Source organism: Suricata suricatta, chromosome 4, assembly GCF_006229205.1.
Source record: "Suricata suricatta isolate VVHF042 chromosome 4, meerkat_22Aug2017_6uvM2_HiC, whole genome shotgun sequence".
NCBI classification, from domain to species: domain Eukaryota; kingdom Metazoa; phylum Chordata; class Mammalia; order Carnivora; family Herpestidae; genus Suricata; species Suricata suricatta.
Window position 1 is genome coordinate 10,190,531 of NC_043703.1, and position 19,559 is coordinate 10,210,089.

Sequence of the window (19,559 nt, forward strand, 5' to 3'; positions counted from 1 at the left end):
CACTCTTTCTTCCACTGGATCATCATCACGCACAGCTTGGAATTCTCAATGTGGCTATGTAGGATGAGAGACCCAAAGAGCCAAAGAAATATATCACTTTGTAAGAGGGTTTTAGTTATTACTGTTGTTATGGTGGATGAGAAAAAAAAATCTGGCTAGTGAGTAGGTTATAAATTTCCCAAGAAGGGGAGCACATTTTACATTATTCCTAAATTTTCTATTCCCAAAAAAAGCAGTCACATTTTCCCCTAAACGTCTTTGTCTGGTTAATTGATTAAGGTGTCCAAATGCCCTCTATGGACCTAACCTAGCACTGTTAGATACCTTAAATTAGCAACTAAAAGATGAGTAAGGTTTTTTTCCTTCCCATTATTTCCCCAAAATTTATTATAGTAATATTCCCAAAACTCTGATTTTGAGAGTATGCAATTTGTTCAATTCCCTAAAGCCAGAATATAGTGGTATAATGTCTCATAAAAGGTAATCTGTACTTGCAAATCTGCACGTACTTAATGAACTATTTGGAGCTATAAAATAAAAAGGCATCATGAATCGGTATAGAAACTCTGCGGATGTATAAAAGTAGACTCAATATCTCATCTAAAATGGAAGGAAGAAATTGGAAAATAACCAACTACACTGAACGAATAAATTGAACAAGGGTCTTCTCCAAAGCCTCCTGTTTAGAGGATTTCTACCTTGAAATATTTGCACACAGAGGGCTCCAAGTATATCTGCACAGCACTGTTTTAGGCACAGTGAGGAAAAAATTAGAAGTATGCCAGTCCTCAAGGAGCTAACATCCAAATGATAAGACAAAACATACACACATAGAGCAGGAATATAAATGAAGTACCTGATGGCAGGCAAAGGCAAGTGCCAGAGACAAGTACAGCTGCTGCTGAGGGAACAGAGAGACCCTGGCGGTGGGGGTAGCCAGGTATCCAAAGAGGTGGAGCCATGGAGCGAGCATGGCACTTTGGAAAGCTGAGGAGGAAACCAATTTGATGGGAGCAAGAGATGTTGGAGAGAGGCGAAAAACATGTCTCCAGATGTTAGAGCATGGCGAGCAGTTTTTGAGCAGAGGAAGCAGCAAGCCACAGACAGGAAATATTTGCAACACCTCTATCAAACAGAAGAGTTGTATCTCAAATGCACTATGAGCTCCTACAACTCAATAATAAAAAGACTAACAATCCAACTTATTTGGAGAAGCAAAGTCTTGAACAGGCATGCCACACAAGAAATATATATACAGAAAGCCAGTGTTCGTGGGGAAAAAGTGGTTAACATCATGAGGCATGAGGGAAATGCAAATTAATAGGAAAATGAAAGGCCACTTAGCCCCCACACCCAGGCTAAACTGAGTGAGCCAGACAGTACCAAGTGTAGGCAGAAGCTGCGAAGCAGCTGGCATCCTTCTGCACTGTGATAGGAGCAGAAACTGGAAGGCCAGCTTGGCTGGCTCTTATCAAATTAAGTATACACTTTCTTTTGCAACACAGCTATTCTATTCCTGGGCATTTACGCCCCCACCACCACCACCACTGGAAACTTATGACTAGGAAAAGATTTGCACACCAATACATATGGTAACTTTATTAATAACCAAAAACTGGAGGGAAAAAAGCCTCAATCTCCACCAACAGGAGAATGGAGAGTGGCAATATATCTACATAATAGAATACACAAAATAAAAAGAAATCAACCCTCCCCCAATATAGATAAGTCTCAAAAATATTATGCTGAGAAGGAATAGTCCGGAGCAGGGAGTTACTGATACTGTTCAATAGTTCAGTGATGCCATTGGGAGCCCAGCTCTTTCCTTCTTTCTGTTCCAACACCCTTACATCCTGACTTTCATTCTTACAGTCACAAGATGGCTGCTACAGCTCCAGACATCACATTCATGTCCAGGGCAAGAGAAAGAGGTTAGGATAACCCTAGTCTCATCTGTCCACTTCTCAACAGACTTCCACTTCACAACTCTTTTCTGGCTTATTATGCTTTGCCAGAACCTGGTCACATAGCAACCCCAATGAAAGCCAGAAAGGATTTAGACCAATTTCTATTTCTCCTCTTAAAGCAAGGACATATTATTAATACCCAGAGCAAAATCAGAGTTCTTTCAGCAAGCCAGACAGGAGGGATGGATATTACACAGACATCTGACAGTGTCTGCTATACAACTTCAGAGTGGAAACAAACTGATCTAACTCCCTTGAGCCTAGTCTAAGAAGAGTCAGTGAGGAGAACAAATGGCCTCAGCCATATTGCAAGACCCACAAGAAGACCCGGGACTTTCTCTCAGGCAGACCCTGAGAAATTCATTCAGTACCAAAGGAAGAGAGTAAGCAGCATGGCCAAGTCCAATGTTTTGGAATGGCTGTTGAGTAATGAGAAGCAAAGGCCAAGATGTCAGAAGTTCCAGGACGAGGCACTAGGAAACAAGTTAGATTAAGGAATTTAAAGAAGGAAAAATAAAGGTGCATTTGTCAGCTCAGGCCACTGTCACAAAATAACACAGATGGGGTGGCTTAAACAACACTTTTTTTTGGTCACAGTTTAGGAGGCTGGAAGCCTAACATCAAGGTGCCGGCCAATAGGATTCTTGGTGAGGATTCTTCCTGCCATGTAGACAGCTTCCTTCTTCCTGTGTCCTCACATGATGGAGAGAGAGGGGGCCCCGGTGTGTCTTCCTCTGCTTTGTTTTTTAAAATTTTTTAATGTTTATTTATTTTTGAGAGACAGAGAGAGAGAGAGACAGAGCACAAGTGGGGGAGGGGCAGAGAGAGGGAGACACAGAATCCAAAGCAGGCTCCAGGCTCTGAGCTGTCAGCACAGAGCCTCCTGACTTGGGGCTTGAACTCACAGACCAAGAGATAGTGACCCGAGCCAAAATCCGATGCTTACCTAACTGAGCCACCCAAGCACAGCTCTTCCTCTTCTTACAAGGACACCAGCCCAATCAGAGTAGGGCCTCACCCCTATGGCCTCATTTAACTTTTACGACCTCCTCATGGTCCCTGTTTCCTAATACAATCACATCAGGTGTTATGGCTTTGACCATACTTTAACAGAGGTATTTGGGCAGGGGACACAGACACTCCGTCCATCACAAAGGGGAAACCGTGTAACTGTTCAGCGGCCATGTCCCATATCAAAGGAGCACATGATCATGGACATCAGGGCGTTTCTCCAAACTGAACATCCAATTCTGTTGAAAGTAAAACCATGACGGCAGCACCTGACATGGAATATACCGCTGGTTTCTGCTTCCCTCCTGGAATCAAGTCTCAGTCCAGGAGACGGGCCTGTCTGTCCCTGGTTTTGTAATGCTCACCTCTGCCTTAGCCAGCCTGCCATCCCCGACCACAGCAAAACTCCCAATGGCTGCTTGGAGCAAATACGCTGTTGACAAACAAAATACATTGGCGGGACTATAGCAGCTGTGATTAAGTTAATGACCAAGTGCTGTTTTAAGGTGGCAAATATCTGAAACCCACCGATCTTGCATGCTATTATTTGGTTCGGTAAATGTTTAGACAGCCGGTGGAAGTCTGCCCTGACACTGGCATTAAAATGCACACTCGCAGAGTGCACCGTGCCTGCCCAGTGACTAAGGTTCTCTCTCCTCTTCCGTGTAGGAAACACTTGGACCTGCCGCTCAGGGTCAAAGCCATCGGAGCTCAAGCTCTGGGCTTCATGAGCCATAGTTTATGGTCTACACAGTGAAAATGACTTCTCCGCCATTGCTTCATAAGAGAGAACAGGCACATGTTTTAGCTGAAGCAGGCTTTTGCTAATCTTATAGGCCGAGGGTGTTCAAACTCCCTTTAAGCAACAGAGCCCTGTTTTCAAGTGAAATATTCCACAAAGTCCCAGTAATTACAAAAGATTAAAAGTAGTGCTGCTTAGCCAAAACACAGACGCAGAGGATTCTCTCAGCCCTCCAGGGAGGCCCTAAGTGCCTCTGCGCTACCCTGGATCTCCAAAGAGCCTGTTTGCAAAGTGTTTCTCTAGTCGGCTTCTGAGATTTCATGAGCCTCTTTTGACTCCTATACATCTTGGGAAACAGAATCAGGCCTTTCCTGTCCGTCTTCAGAATCAGGAACCTAATGAGGAAAACTAAGCAAAGAGAATGAAGACTGAAAATTTCCCGTTATATTTTAGCTGAAATAAGATGTGAGCTCTGTGGGCTAAAATAGTTAAAGGTGAAAGGGGGGACCTGTCTCTTCCTGGAAGGGGACGAACATGAAAGAGATAATACTAGTAATAACTTAGCTCTGGATGGATTGCTGGCTTAGATGGGGCCGGTGCGAATCCAGGCTGGAGTCCAGGTCGGTGTGCTGGTTCCATGAGGGTGAGAGACCTAGGACCTGACTCGCTGGTCATCTGCTGTCCCCGCCCAACAAGAGTTGGCGTTTCAGAAGCCCCTCTACAGAAGGCTGAGGCTCCACAGAGCACATTTGGACACCGTCCTTCAACACCGATGCCCGTAGTAAGAATTGGTGCACTCAGTTACTAATAAGAAAGAACGCTTCTAAGCAGGGATATCCAAGACAGACTATGACTCTAATCAAGCCAGCCTTCAGCATTCTGCCCCTTTGCTCACGCCCCAAAGTAGTCTCTCCTGCTGAGGATGAAGGCCCCCAGCCTGCTCACACTAAGGTACAGAAGGGCTCACCCCCTTCATGATAGTTCTAGAAAAACCAGAGGAAAAAAGGCAGGCCTGAAAACAATAAGTGAAACATCTAAAGAGATACTGAAGAGACTAAGGAGTGAGGAAATTTCACAACTCTCCACCCATCACAACCTGCAGGAGAGACTGCCTTCACATACTACATAAGTAGAATTTAATCAGCTGGTATGAGGGGCGCCTGGGTGACTCAGTCGGTTGGGCGTTTGACCTCAGCTCAGGTCATGATCTCATAGTTTGTGAGTTTGAGCCCCGCATTGGGCTCTCTACAGTCAGGACAGAACCTGCTTGGGATCTTCTGTCTCCCTCCCCACCAACCTCTGCTGCTCCCCTGCTCTTTCTCTCCCTCTTTCTCAAAAATAAATAAACATTAAAAAAAAAAAGAAGCTAGTATGAAACAGCTTCAAGGAGACTACATTCAAGTTTAATTCTTAGTTTAATCACTAGGTCAGCAAACATTCATTGAGGCTCTACAATATGTCAAGCACTTCTATCAGCATTGGGGAGGCAAAGATTAAGAATACTGGTCTCTTCCTTAAATAAAGCAAAAATACAATAAAATAGACAAAAAAATTAAGGGTATAGAATATGAAGATGTATTTTTAAAGAGTGAAACAGTCACTTGAGGTGGGGGTATGGTGAGATATGGCTTCAGAAAAGGGTAAGGAGTGTTTTTTGCATAAATCAAAGTTTGCCATTGACTAAGAAAGAAAGTTTATTCCAGGACCAAAGACATGTGCAACTGGGAAACTCCTGAAAGCATGAATAGCATGCTATAATTTATTTGGATATATTATCCCACAGGAATGTGGAACATGTATTTGGGAGTGTAGCAGCAAACCCAGGGGCAAGGAGCCTGTTTGGAAAGCTAATTTAATAGTACAGGCAACATATGATGGAAATCTGAACTAAGGCAGCAGCAGAAGAGTTGGATTTAAGATATAGTTAAGGCTTAATATTAAAGAAATTGATGGCCAAGAGGATATGCGTGGAAAAGAAATTGAAAATATCCTATGGGTATTGCCTCCATCTTCCCATCACATTGAATTGCTTTTATCTCTGCCACTGTCTGCATTTGTAAACTATAACTCTTCCAAATCCCAAGCCAGAAATTTGGGAGACATTCTTAGTTCTTCTCTTTTCCTTAGACTGACATTCAATCTATCAACAAATCCTATGAAATCAACTGCTCATTATTTCTAGACATACTTGCTTCTTCCAACCCACTTGACAATCTTGAATTTTATTTGAGCCCTGTGCTCATGTACACCATTGATGATTAACAACCTCCCCCATCCTCTTGTCTTCTAGGAGATAGTTTATTGCAAAGAACTCCCTTTTCTCTATATGATGGAGACAAGACTCATAGATGTCCTCTTGTTCACCTGTGACAAGACCAGACACAAACCCTCCAAGTTCCCGTTCTTTACTTCATAAACAATTAGATGAACCGTCTGTCCCCACTCATCAATCAGAATAAAATACCCACTGATGTGATTTCATCAAACTTTAGTTAAGCTTCTCTCCTTCCTCCAGGTCCCTGAACTTGGACTCAGCCCGAGTCAGTATATAGCCCCTCTGTACAGACCCCTCCCCCAAACAGGCAAACCTCAGGGTGGATCACTATCAGGCCACCCTCCTCATTGGCTCCATGACCCAGACCTGGCTCTGGGTAGATGTTCCACCTTAGTCCTAGGTCCCAGACTTATGCACCCCTTCTTATAGAAGAGAAGCCTTTTCTGCCTGACCTTAGAAATGCTTGGAGATCTAACAGCTAAAGAGCTTCCCCTACTGCAATAAGTCACTTTTCTCCCTGTTAAAATAATCCTTTCCAGTCAAGTCTCACCTTCTCTTATTTGAATTTGTTTTATTTGGCAGAGCACACCACCCTTGGCCAATGCATCATTATCTCTCTGCTGATATACCACAACAGGCTCCACACTACGCCCACTACTTCCCATCCTTTTCAGGCAGCTTCCAGCTCATTTTCCACATTCTACTCATGAGACTCTTTCCCTGTGTTTGGTGAGACACCTAATGATTCTTCATGTGTAGTTCCCCTCATTGGAGGGGGCCAATGAACCTGATTTTGTCAGACTACAGGTCTCACAGAGAAGCTTCTATACGGGTACACAGGTATTCATATCTCTGAAATGGGTATTCAAATATACTGTGACAGATCACAAACGTCTAATGATCTCATATTTTGTTCTCAGTTCATGGAATGTCTGACTTTCCCAAAGAACAATACCTCTTCATTTGGTGACATGGTCTGACAGTGAGTGGCCGAATCTAACCATTCAGGATACCAATATCCTCAGACAGGTGGGTTCTCTCCTCATGAAACAGGTGAAAAGGCTATAGAAATGGCCTCCACCACTTTGTTCCTATTCCATTATGTCTTTCCAGGTGTTTCTGCCAGAGTGATAGGGTGCACATCCCTCCTTATGTCTCATGTTCCTTTAGTAGTATAACACCAACCTGTCTACGTTGTAAGAAGAAAAACAAACTGCACCATTGAGGGCCCAGACATTGTGTCCTTATTAGACACAAAAGTGTCTCAAAGATAAATTACACACATTAGATTTTTCTTCTGTGACTACTTTGAGTCTTGATGAGGGATAGTGACAAAACAATAGGACAATCTTTTAGATGAACCACTGATTTGTTGAACATCTGTTAACTTTTACTTGGAATTTATCATTTGATGCCATAGTATAGTCTATAATCTTACATTTTTTCATCAGAACTTGTTAACATGTTTCAACTAGAGAATTCCAAGGATTTCCTATGCCCCCCATGAAAGAAAGAGCTATGCTCCTTCAAAAAAGAGTTAATAAATTTTACTCAGTGTCTTAATGTTTTGATTTTTAATAAGAACCTTCCATGTGTTCCTTCTCCCTGGCTGAGATTATTTAGAAACCCAGTTTAGAAACCCTTTTTAGAATGTGGTGTTATGTATCTAAATTCTTTTCAGTGTTAATCAGTTATTAATATGGTAATGATAATAATATCTAACATTTGCTGTGTTTTTACTAAGTGCCAGCTAATTTACATACCTGCATTGTCTTGTTTAATCCTGTGGCAATCCTGAAAATGTAGTATACTTATTGTCACCTCAAAGTGAGGAACTTTTAGCTGACAGAGAATGGATAATCTGCTCAAGGGAACAAAGCAGAGTTAGGATTTAGACCCAAGTCTGTCTGACCCAAAGTTTACATACGTTCCACTAAACTCGAGCTTCTGTGTTGATGTTCTGGTTAATTAGCTGGCATTGTCTGCCTATAAAGACCATTGTCTGCCTGTAAAGACCATTGTCTGCCTGTAAAGACCATTGTCTGCCTATAAAGACCATTGTCTGCCTATAAAGACCATTGTCTGCCTGTAAAGAAACAAGACTCCATTTTCATTTTTCATCGTTACCAGTCATTAGGACATTCTCAAGCATGCGGATGCAAGTACTTCTGAATTCTGATTTAGAGAGAATGGAGAGGAAACCAAGATTACACTCCATGGAGGTGAACAAACTACCGGGTGCACCAAAGACTGACTCTTGTCCAATGCTCAATGTCTGGCACAGAGCATAGAGAGGAAAGACCAAATTCAAGTGGGAACAGACTGGCATCAATAAGTCAAGTCTCAAAGAGCCAGTATGTATAGTTAGCCTCAGCAGACCAGCAGCATGCAATACAGGATGTCAGATGGTGACTTTGGGGTCTCCAGTAGCTGAGGGGCAGGGCAAGCAGGGTGCTAACCTCCAGGGGTTCCCATAAGAAACGGGGGACTGAGCAGGAAAAGTGAAAGATCCCAGGGCTATGAATGGGTCTGGCCAGCAAGAAGCTCTCAGTGGGCTCTAGCTGGTGAACTGAGGCTTCATCTCCACTCCACTGGACAGAACTGGGTCAGGGAGTAGGCAGCACTGACGTGATAGATGAAGGACATCTGAGATTTGAGCTAGGAGTGAGGAGGATTAGCAGTCACCCTCTGGATGGGACAATTCTTTTACTGCTTAACATGTTGGAGGAGGAAAGTTTTTGAAATGGTGCAATACACCAAGAAAGCATTATAAAGGCAGAGGAAACAGCTCTAACCTCCCCACTTCCCAAGTACAGGAAGTAATGAAGATCTCCTCCAACCCCAGCCCAGGCTCCAGAAGCCTGCAGATTGGGAGAACACTGCATCAATTCCAAAGTAAGCAATAGCTCTCTGAATTATTTTAATCCACACTGAGACTCCCTCAAAGCTTCTCACCTCCACCTACCACTGCCTCCCCCCCATAAATCAGAGGTATTGATGAAAATAATTTTCTTCATTTTGATGTAATATAAGTTTTATCTCTAGAAACAAAGATATAACCATTATTATGTTGTAAATATTCATCCTTCAAAAGACCAACCCAAAGACCATCTGGAGGATGCCCCCTGAATGCTCCGATAGTAACAGCTACTGATGACTCCTCGGTGCTTGTGCTTTTATGTGTTCTTTCATGTAATTACCACATTTTATGAGCAATCTTTTCACTTTCCGTCACATGTCTGGGACAGGTTTAATTATTGTTCCCTGTTTACAGAGAAGGAAACCCATCTCCAGAGATACTGACTTGCCCAAGGTCACACAACCAGAAAGTTCAAGGCTGGGTCTAAATCCCATTTCTCCAAAACTCTGTAGCTTATGCCTTGCCCGTCTCCACCACAGTGCACTGCCTCCACCCTTCAGGAATCTCTCTTCCAAAGAAATGGAGGCCAGGCTCTGTAACCACTGCAAGCCTACTCTCTGAGGTGGAATGGGACCTTTTTTCAGGTCCATCAAGAAAACACTGACAAAGCCCTAGCGTGTTGTTAAGACACAAGTATGATGTGTAAGCCACAGAGATTTCTGTGGAGCCTCAGAAAGAAAGAAGCATCCTCGATTTCAATTGTGCCACATTCATTCTGTGATCATGCTTTTCTGGTCTGGTGTGTTGTTCCTCTTTAATCTCCACATAAATCAGAATGTCACAAGCCACAAAGGCTGTGAAATTAAGAGCCTGCCATGGAAATACGACTCTTGATGCATGTCAAAAGAAATTGGCCAAATCCAGCAGAGCTTCTTCTGAAGGAAGCTTTGCATTTTTCAGCCCATTGTTCTCACCTTCATGTCAACACTGTTGAATATAATGGTATGGGTTAAATGGTTGCTTTTACTTTATATTTGTTAAAGAAGCACCATTTATCTATCTGTGCATAATTTGGGGTAAAAGAAATTACTCTATCCAAGACTCTCTGTTCAAGAGTCTTTTTCTATCACATGAAATAAACTGTAAAATTTGTCATTTTGCCATGACTGTACCATAACAATTTATTGTCTTTCTCCATGGTTCTCATCTTCTTCCAACTTTATAAATAAGATGAACTTTTCCTAGATATATCAATGGAGTTAGATCAGTGGTAGCACAGTTCATGATTTCACACTTTTGTCTAAGGAAAAAGATGAAGATGGGTAATGACTGTGTTTTCCCTCCTATTAAGGCTGGCTGGCTCCAGATGGGAGAAAAGATCATTGTTTTACAAGATACACACTCAGATTTAATGTCAGAGATCTCCAGAAAATTCAAGAAGCCACTGGCCAATGGAAATCAAATGGTTCAGAGCATCAGCCTTTATGTCATCTGAAAGGAATTTCTCCTCAATGCTACATTCAAGATTCTAACATCTCTCAGTTAGTTCTGAGGCCTGACTCACATGATGCTTTTGCCTTTTCAGGGGCAATTCTGACACAACACACAGCCTTAGTCTGAACATTAACCCCACAGCTTTTCATGACAGGTCATCAAAAGATATTGACTTTGAGATGAGAATCTAGGTCTCTTTGTAAACATTGTGATAAATGGTGAGGGTAAATTGTCATTTGTGCCATATGTTTTATTTACAAAATATGTGAAAACAATTAGAGTCTTTATTCCCATCACCATAGGATATGAGCTATTTACTTTTATTTACAAAACAAAGAGATTTTCTTTAAATATTGCAAGGAAAGGAAAAGAGAGAGCCATTAGAGTAAAGTGGTTTCAAAGTCAGAACTTGATCTTGGACTGAGCAGATGCTCACCCACACATTCATTTGTTGATTGATATGCTACTTACTCACTGTACCCAGGAGATCTCCAAAATTATATTAATCTCCAGAGGAGGGGTAAACATAATAGGGTCAACTCCCAAGGGAAGAGGGACCGTGTCTCACTCCTTTCTGACTCCACAAACAAGGTAGCCATGGCCCAGACTGGTGGAAGAGGGACCTCCTGGGAGCTTCTCTGGCCCAGTATTCTTTGGTCTTCCCCAAACCAGAGGATGCTTGAGTCAGTGCAAGGCTGTCCCAGGTCCTTGGAAGCTTTGTTGAGGGAGTTTAGGTAATATCTAAAAGGACTATATATCCTAGTTTCCTCGAAGACATAAATGTACACCAGCTGACCTTGCCACGTCATTAATAGCACCCTCTTTTATTCTCAGAAGTGAATGTTGGCAAAATATTTGGGCAACATATTACTTCGCCATCATACTAATGACAGAAACGCTAATTCTATCTAGGTTTAATCTATGAGAGTCAAATTCTTCAAACCAATATAAGAAACAAAAAAGATCAAGCACTATAAGGAAAAATATGAAAGTCTCTGCTTCATGCATTCAACAAATATTTGTAAGGCATAGTACGTTCTTAGCCTTATGCTAAATATGAATATATATAAGACTGCATTCCTTGCCCTTTTTATGAGTTTAGCAAAATTTCTCCTAGCTTGCAAGATCTCATTGTTTCATGTCTGTCCTTTCTGGCTGATGGTGCAAAGCCCAAATTCCTGTGAATTTGTTTTTTCCATTATTAGGCTTTCAATTCTCCATATTTCTTCTCGCGTGACTCTGCTATTCTCATCTTGTTCTTACCATATCAGTGGGAATCCTCTCACATGGCCCCTGATGATGTGGTCTCCTGGTAGACAGATCTTTGTGTAATCCCTCCCCTTGAGTCTTGGCCACCCCTTACCAACTCACTTCTAAGGAAAGGAATATGGCAGAAGTTATGAGACACCACTAGTGAGATGAGTTTACAAAGACACTGGCTTCCATCTTGTGCACCCACTACTGCTCTCTCATTTCTTCATTCTAAGGAAGCCAGCTGCTCCATGGAGAGGCCCACATGGTAGGAAAGTAAGGGAGATCTCTGGCTAACAGCCAGCAGGAACCTCAGGTCCTTTGTTCAACAGCCCATGAGAAACTCAGAAATCCTGCCGCTGATCCCATGAGAGAGTTTGAAAGCAGATTCTCCTTTAGCCAAGCTTTCACATGAGATGGCAGCCCTAAGGGACACCTAGATGCAGCTTTTGGAGAGATCTAGAGAAAGACATACCCAACTAGGCTTCATCCATAGAAGCTGTAAGGTAGTAAACTTTTGTTGTTTTAAGACACTGCATTTTGAGGTAACTTTTTACATAGCAATAGATAACCAATACATGTGGTCCTTGTCTCTTCCTATATCCAAAACACAGGTTTCTCATTGTTCCAGCCCTGACCTTATTCTAGCTCTCAGAATAGGCTGGTCAACAGTACTATTCTGTCCTTCAGAAAGACTAAAGTTGACCAAGGAAACTTTCGTTGCCCAGCACACTAGTGACCATAGCCCTTCCCTGTTTCTTGCAGAACCAAGATTCTGCTGTTACTTCCTGGACTCAGTCCAACCTCCAGGGCTAGTGGAATCATGTGGCCAGTGCCTGGTCCAACTTTTAGGGTCCTTCTCTTTCCTACTTTACTATTCTACAGAATTGAACCCCATCTTTTGTTCTTCTTAGCATTTCTAAGGCAATAGTAGATGGATGGCTAATTATTTTGCCATATCAGTCTATGGAGTTTCAAATTCTATTCCTAGAAGCTTTCTGGTACTTTTCCATGAAGGTAAATACACAGTCAACATGCTTGTACATTTCTGTGGTGCTACAGTAAACACAAAACCAAGTATGTAAGAAAGGTACTGCTGTTTTCACTCGGGAGTTCACGTTCTTTAAAAAAAAAACAATAAAGAAAAAAGTAACACCAAGGACGTACATAACAAGGAGAAAACAGTGAGCTGCAAGGAGACAGCACCTCAGGAAGAGTGAAAGTGAAGAAGGCATAGGTGTGTACACCGTGCGGAGCTGTAGTGTTGACAGGTTTCATCCTGTAGACTAGTCTGACTTCTACGAGGATCATTACATCTTATCCTCCTATGAGATCAATTCTCCAACCATGTAAAAGTGTTTCTGCATCTATTAACGCTTCATTCTGAAAAGCTTGACTATGACAAAAGAAAAAGCTGGAATCTCCTCTCAGCTAAACTCAGCCTACTCAGCTAAAGATCAGAAAACAAAGATTTCTTGAGAGCACAGGACTATAGCTTTGATACTCTCACACAAAAGCAGAATCATACACAGAAGAGAATAAGGCTTCCTTTTGAGAAATGAATGTCTTTTACCTAACAATCATAAACAATTCTACATATTCTAGACCCATGCATGGTGCAGACACAGAGCTACTGTGAGCCATCAACAAGAGCAAGAAGATGGCTACTCTGAAAATGATAGAAACCAGAATTCTCTTCCCTTTGTACTGCATCCTCATGGGATAACTCAGGAAGCTCTGCCCACCCAAAAGAACTCTGATTATTATATGACCTTTGTCAGACACAATGTGCTTGTGTTTTGAGAACACAAAAGGTGACTGAGTAAGCTGCATAACAGCTTGACTTTTCCTAGAACTCATATCCAGTGAGCAGTGCAAAGCTGAGACAGGATGCTTGTTCATTTCTGAAACAGATAGATGAGCCCCTTGTTACAAATAGTGTCTTGCAAAATCTCAGAAAGAAGCTGCAACAGAACAGAATACAGGACTCAGAAAGTTTCAAATTCCATCCTTAGGAAAGAAGCCAACTTGGGGACCTCTGTCTTCTGAAAACCTAAAACTGCTCTCAGAGACTTGGATTTAATCTCTGTGTCTGGAAAAGTCAGGAGGGTCAACAAAGATGGTCTTTGGTGTTCCTTTAATGAGTCCTCCTCCCACTCCTGCTCCACCTCAGTCTTGCTCTTTCTCTTGGTTCATTCATATCTCTGTGTTCCTGACTTTCCTATCTCAAACACTTTCACCCCCCCACCCCACCCCCACACACCTCCCCCAAGCCTGTTCCAAATCTTTTATCCTTTCTAATCAAACTCAGTCAAAATCAAACGAGCCCTCCACATAGATAATGAGGCAAAAGGGTAAGCATACCAGCCTTCGCTTATAATTTATACCAGGTCCTGTGAAAAATATGAGTCACTACCTCCAAGTCCCAGCTACCCACTCATGTTGCAATTTTTATTCAATTAATCTCTAAATAATCCTTTGAGGCAGAAGGAAGCAGTGACTCAAAGAGTCAATAAACCAAAATACCCTAAGTCCATGTTTTCCATGTCTCCCTCTGCACACTGAAGAAAGGACAGCCATGCTTCCATGTCACAGATGTCACTGCTAGGTGGCACTCCACATTCATCCTTAAGGAGGATGAATACAAATGACACACAACTCAAACTGACTTGGCTACTGAAATTCCAGCCATAAGGATTCAAATGAAGGTCACATCCCTAAAGTAGATAGTAGTATAACTTCTTAGAAAAACAAATTGACTGCATATCTTTATGGGCTGAATTATGTCCCTTCTAGCACTAGTATGATTTCAAAGCATACTTTGAAATCTAACCCCTGTACATCAGAATGTGACTATGTTTGGAGATAAGGTCTTTGTAGAGGTCATTAAGGTGGGCCCTAATCAACATGACTGTCATTGCCATTAGAGAGAACATTAGAACACAGACGTTGTATAGAGGAAAGACGATGTGAAGACACAGGAAGAAGATGGCCATGTACAAGCCAAGGAGGGAGACCAGGAACACATACTTTCCTCACAGCCCTCAGAAGCAACCAACCCTGTTGACACTTTGGCTTCATATTTCTGGCCTCCAGAACAGTGAGACAATCATTTCTGTTGTTTAAACCACTCATTCTGTGGTACTTTGAACCAGTAGCCCAAACAAGCTAATACAATGTCCATTTCCACACTAGGGAGCAGCATGGCTCCCTGGATAGAAGCACCTGTTGGGAATCAGACAAAGCTTGGTTGGAATTGTTGTACCACTACTTCCTCACTGGGTGAACTTGGACAAGATATTTCATCTTTCTGGGCCCAGTTTCTTTGTCTGTAAAATGTGAATAATAAGACCTATGTCATGGACCTATTGAGAGGATTAAAGGAGATAATGCACACGAAATGTGGGGCCCACAGTAAGTGCTTAGTAACAGTGACTTGGCAGTGATGGCTTCACAAGTCTTTGACCTTGATAGGACACGACTACAAACAGCAGTGACATTAATAAAATAATCTCTCTGGATACTGAAAACATCAATCTTTGTAGTCTATAAGCAGCTCAACATCAAGGAAACACCAGTGATCATGAGTTGAAGGTATCTTGGATAAATTATGAATGGTTCTGCTGACAGCCTCATAAGTTAAATATGATACTTTCAGGAATAAACTGATCCAATGGATTCAATAAATTTTTACAACTTTTCCAAGAGATATTAAAAAACTGATATAGGCAGCCTTTCATCACAAAACCATTTAGGTCCTAGACCCCTAGACATTGTACTTTATTGGATTGTTATTTATAGTTAAATGGATGAAATCAGATTTCTCTTTAGCTTCTTCTATCAAAAGTGGAGAATTTTTTCACCTACCAGAGGAGAAGTTCTTGTCTAAGGATTTTCCTTTATGTTATGGCTTTTTTGATGCTTCCATCTTTTGACACTTTACCCAGTGCAGTCCAGCAAACCAGATACTCAAGACAGGAGTAAGGAAATGGGAATATCAGGCCACAAACCTTCTTCAAGCAAGATCATCAGTGCTAAGTGGCCAGGATCCTGGTGTTCTGGAACTCATCTGGATTGCTCCATTATAACCAGCAGAGAGGACATCACCAGGCCTGGCACAATCTATAATTCCACCAATATTTCTGGGTTAAGGTCACCTTAGTGGGTAAATCCAAACTCTCCCTGTTCTTCTGGTCCCTGGAGGAATATGGTTTTTCTGTGACCATGCCATTAGTCAGATAAGGCTAGTCTTGGATGTCAAAACAAATGATTCCAAAATCTTAGTGTCTTAACACAACTGAAGTTTATTTTCCCCCTTGCAAAGTCCAGTGTGTCTAGGGCAAACACTGGCATGTGACAACTTAGAGGTCCAGGCCACCCAGCCTGTGCCTTCACCCACATAACACAGGCCTTTGCTACAGCAAAGGAGAAACCTAAGAGGAGATAGCTGTCATGGACAGTCAAATGCTTTGACCCAAAAATGGCACATGTAACTACTGCTTACAGCCCATTGACTAGAACTAATGATGTGCTCTCCCATGTGCAAAATGGAAATGAAGCAGAGCACATGGAATATTTGCTGAGCCCTATTGTCTCTTCTGTAATCACCTACTAGGTTCTAGACCTGCACCATATACGGTACCTAATGTGGTAACCACTAGCCACACGTGGCTGTTGAGTGTTTTGTCCTGTGGCTGATCCAAATTGAGATGAACTGTAAATATAAAATACATACCATATTTCAAAAATTTAGGGTAAAAAAATGAAAAACATCTCACTTATAATTTTATATTGATGACATCTTAAAGTAGTAATATTGTTTGCATATTGGATTAGATATATTATTAAAATTAATTTCACATGTTTCTTTTCCCTTTTTTAATGTGGCACCTGGGTGGCTCAGTCGGTTAAGCATCTGACTTTGGCTTGGGTCATGATCACATGGCTTGTGAGTTGGAGCCCCACATTGGGTGAGCTTAAGTCCTGCTTCAGGTGAACACAAGCCCCACTTCAAGTAAGCCCTGCTTCTCTCTCTCTCCTTTCTCTCTCCCTGTATCCCTGCCTCTCGCTCACTTGCACGCCCTCTCTCTCAAAAAAAAATATGTGGCACTAGAAAATTATAAATTACATGTATGGATCTCATTATATTTATATTGGATGGCACTGTTCTAAACTCTACTCCAAGCTCTGTGGAAAAGAGATTAAAACAAGGTACTGCCTCACCCTGGTGTTCTATATTCCCCAGACCTTATGTGGTTCTTCACCTTTCTAATCTTCTTCCCCATCGGTAAACCTGGATCATTGTGCTTCCCACATTGGGAAACCCTTCATGGGGCTGCAGTGAGTATTAAATGAGATCATGTATGTGAAGTATTATGCTGTGCACAAAGTGAGCACTCATGATTCTTAGTCATTTTCTGTTGCTATTAGTACCTCTGGAAAAAACAATATGCTAAAACCTTCTTCTTTTCCTCATTTTATATTATCTGGTGGTTCTGCCCTTGCTCCTGTCAGGTAGGAATGTGTGGAAGAGGGATATTAAGAAAACACGGGGCAAGGCTCAGTCCTACCCAACTTTGGGAGGTTTTGGTGTCCTCCTGGAATGGAAATGTGGACTGAGCTAGAAGACCAACTGGTTAAAAAAAAGTATAGATAGAAAGAAAGATTCTGGCTAAAGGAACACAAAGAATAAGAATTTGAAGAATGTTGCTATAGGTCACAATTTTGGTAGTTTTAAAGACATTACTAATATAACCATAGTAAAAGTTTTTATTTAAAAAAATAAAGGATTTCAGTCAACTCAAGAAAAAGATGACTTCTTGGAGGAAGGAGAGAGAGAGGAAAAGGGCCAGACTGAGACAAATGGGTAAGCTTGCTTGGGAGGGGGAAGACATAATTTGGAAGCCTCTGAATATTTAAATAATTGTTTAAATATTTGTTCACCACTTATTTGAAAGGGAGAATGGGCACCAGGTCTGGGAGGAAGGAGACCAGGGGCTCTGATGAGTGCTCTTCACTAGCAAAACAGTTATGCCTTCAGCTAACCACGCACATCTTTTAAGGAAAGTTTATAGCCTATTTTTGTAACTCAAGTATGCACCATAGGGGGTCTCAATTTTACTCCCATGAAAGTATTCAATTCCATGAGGGAAGTTCCTAGGAAGGACCAGTTTTTGAATCTTCTTACATTTCCACTGAGGTTTTAGAACCCAAGAAATTGCCTATCTGTCCTCTCCCTTAATCCAGAGAGACCAGATACCATGTCAAAGAGCAAGGCTGATAGAAGTAAGTCTGCAGCACAAGGCACCATATATGAATTCTTACTGGATGCTCTGGTGGGGAACAAAAAGAACTTTCAAAATGCATCTGGGATCTTGTTAGATAAAGTCTGGCTGAAGTCCCCTCAAAGTCCTTAAAATGCTTAAATGATGAGGAGGAGGAAAGGCAGAAGACTGTTACCAAAGGAGGAACGGGAGAAGAAGAGGACATGGAAGAGGAGGACAAAGAACAGGAGGAGGAAGTGGAGGAGGAAGAAGGAAAGACGACGTGATAGGCAAGAGAGAACAATTCCAATGGATTGATCTGGTCTGGAAGACGCCTGCCCAACTGTCTGACAGTGGTGTTAATGCCATTGAAAGGTAAGTTGAAAAGTTTCCAAAGTGGACTGTGCACATGCTATGGACTGAACTGTGTCCTCCCAAAATTCGTATGTTGAACTCTTAACCCCCAACACGACTGAATTTGAAAATAGGACCTATATGGGGGTAATTAATGTAAATGGAGTCCTTACAGTGGAGCCCTGATTCATAGGATTAGTGTCCTTACAAGAAGACATGCCAGAGAGTCCCTGCCATCTCTCGGTCTGTCTCCTCTTCCCTGACATCCTGTGAGGACAGGGAGAAGGTGGCTATCTACAAGCTGGAAAGTGGGCTCTTACCAGTCACCAAATTTGCCAGCACCTTGAGCTAGACTTCCCAGCCTCCAGGACTATGTATGAGAAATAAATATTTGTTGTTTGAATCACCCAGTCTATGGCATTTTGTTATGACAGCTCACAACTAAGGCAGCATGTAAAAATTTAATTTAATTTAAAATAAGAGCCATATTTCTCCCTTTTGAAAATAACAGAAAAGATCCCTCCTTCCTTTTTCCTAGAGCATTTACTTTTAAAAACCTAAAATTATAAGTAATTTTCCTCTCTTTCAAATGTAGATAAATCCTCCTGAAAACTAGTTAGGTCTTTTGTCAGTCTTACAACCCAGAAATGTCATTCTCAAAGACCTGGGAGTCAACTCTTTGAAATGCAAATGTACATATGATTAGCACCGGATTCCCATCTCCTGGGAGTGAAAACTTAACTTCTGTGGGTGCCTGGCTCTAAGCTACACAGGGACCTCCAGTCCTAAAGATATGAAAGGTTCGTTTTTCCTCTGTATAAATCCAATTAGCTAACACAGATGGCCACCCCAATTACCAGATACAGTTAGGAAGAACTATGTGTAATGAATGGTGCCATCAAGGGCTGTTACTTGAGAACTAGCTACTGTTTATCATGAGAACACGTCTGTAATAAGTTGCATCTGCTTGGCTATAAAAGGGTGAGATTGCTTTCTGGCTTTACAATCCATTAAAGGTTCACGTTGGGGGTGCCTGGGTGGCTCAGGCAGTTAAGCATCTGACTTCGGCTCAGGTCATGATCTCATGGTCCACGAGTTTGAGTCCCATGTCAGACTCTGTGCTGATAGCTCAGAGCTTGGAGCCTGTTTGAGATTCTGTGTCTCTGTCTCTCTCTGCCCCTGCCCTGCTTTCACTCTGCCTCTGTCTCTGTCCCTGTCTCTGTCTCTGACTCTCTCTCTCTCAAAATTAAACATTAAAAAAAAGGTTCAAGTTGATGCACATCACATTCTGATTTAATGCTTACTCAATAATAAAAGCAAGTTCTTTCTTTACTACCTTTGT